A 1,907-nucleotide genomic window follows, 5' to 3' on the forward strand; every position below is an offset into this window, starting at 1 on the left:
GCATTATTAAAGGACAAGTCCACCCCAACAAAATGTTGATTTGAAAAAAGGAAAAAAATCCAACAAGCAAAACACTGAAAATTTCATCAAAATCGGATGTAAAATAAGAAAGTTATGACATTTTAAAGTTTCGCTTAATTTCACAAAACTGTTATATGCACATCCTGGTCGGTATACAAATTGGCAGACTGATGACGTCACCCACTCACTATTTCTTTTGTATTTTATTATATGAAATATGAAATTTTCTAATTTTCTTCCCTTTATTTCCCCCTGAACATGTGGAATTGCCATTATTTTAACAGTTTATTGTTAATTTAAGTTAGTCCTTATTGTAAAATCTGTAAAAATTGAAATATTGTATTATTCAAACAATAAAAAACAAAAGAAATAGTGAGTGATGGACATCATCGACTCGCTCATTTGCATATTGCTGAGTTGTGCATTTAACCGTTTTGTGAAAAATAAGCGAAACTTAAAAATGTCATAACTTTCTTATTTTACATCCGATTTCGTTGAAATTTGCAGCGTTATGTTTTTTTTTATTTTTCTCTATCGATCCAAATCAACAATTTTCTGGGGTGGACTTGACCTTTAATACTCATCCTTTTCAGGATTTACAAAACATGTATAGAGTGTCTCGTTCAGTAAATATTATAGGACTAAAATCTCGAAATTTTCTGCTCGCGCTTCGCGCTCGCATTAATTGTTTACTTATATACCTATTCTGCTTGAGTTACAAAAAGTGCTTAGAATTTCCATTTTTTAGGTGAAATGTAAAAAAAAAATCAGCTCGCGCTTCGCATTATTTGATTGTTAAATGCTACTTTAACAGGTATATTTTCCATCAGTTCATTTCTGCTCGCGCTTTGCGTTCGTAGTAATTATTAAGTTGCATACACATCTTTTTCAGGATAACAAACATTGCCCAGAATCAGTTCAAATTTTAGGAAAAAATACATAAAATTTCCAAAAAAATTAGCTCGCGCTTCGCGCTCGCATCATATAAATAAGGATTATGATATTATATATTAATTTATAAGAATAAAGCTAAGAAGTGACTAATGAGGACTACCCCTTCAAAGAAACAACAAAAATCATCTTCGAGCTGCCGATCGGGGAAAATATGGCTGAAACAAATTTCCGCCCCCCCCCCCTATTGGCGAAGGCTGGATCCGCCCCTGTGTCCCCCCTACCTTTTGGGAGAGATTTCCGCCCCTGACTTTCATATTGACTTTTCTCTCGTGTAACACCTGGTTGGAGAGTGGCATAGTTGACGCTTACTCGATATAAAATAAAAATTTCACCTGACCCCTATACCCTCTCCCCCTTTTTTTATTAAAATAATTATGTGACATCATTATTATAGACCCGTGAATTTTTGTCTACAATGGTTTTCATGTAGCTCCCTTCATCCGGCTGCTATTCTCTCAAGCATTTTGCTTACGATAGCTGGCCACTGCATTTTATTTTATATATTATTGCTTACATGTATATCTATGTAAATTATTCTTCTACTATATATGTTATCGTCACAATTTGTAATTCTTTCATTCATTTTTGTATTTCTTTATAATCATTATGATTACTGTGTTTCATATATTTTCAGTAAATGCAGAAACACCTGCAAAAAAAATATAAAGCCGTGGTGGGACTTGAACACAAGGATCCAAACCACTATACCACAATGCTTTCATACATTCATACATGTTTCTAATTAGTCTGTTATTAAGGTGATTTTCAAGATGGAGATACGAAAAGGTAATCATTATCTAGTTTTCATCCATCACTATATCAAAACAATATGGCGATTTCTCAAGATGATAAGATAAACGGCGATAGGCCTACGTGTTAAAAATAGCTTTCGGCCTGAATCGAATAAATGATTCACATCAGAGGAAAGCAAC

The sequence above is a fragment of the Lytechinus pictus genome, chromosome 2 (genome assembly GCF_037042905.1).
Source record: "Lytechinus pictus isolate F3 Inbred chromosome 2, Lp3.0, whole genome shotgun sequence".
NCBI classification, from domain to species: Eukaryota; Metazoa; Echinodermata; class Echinoidea; order Temnopleuroida; family Toxopneustidae; genus Lytechinus; species Lytechinus pictus.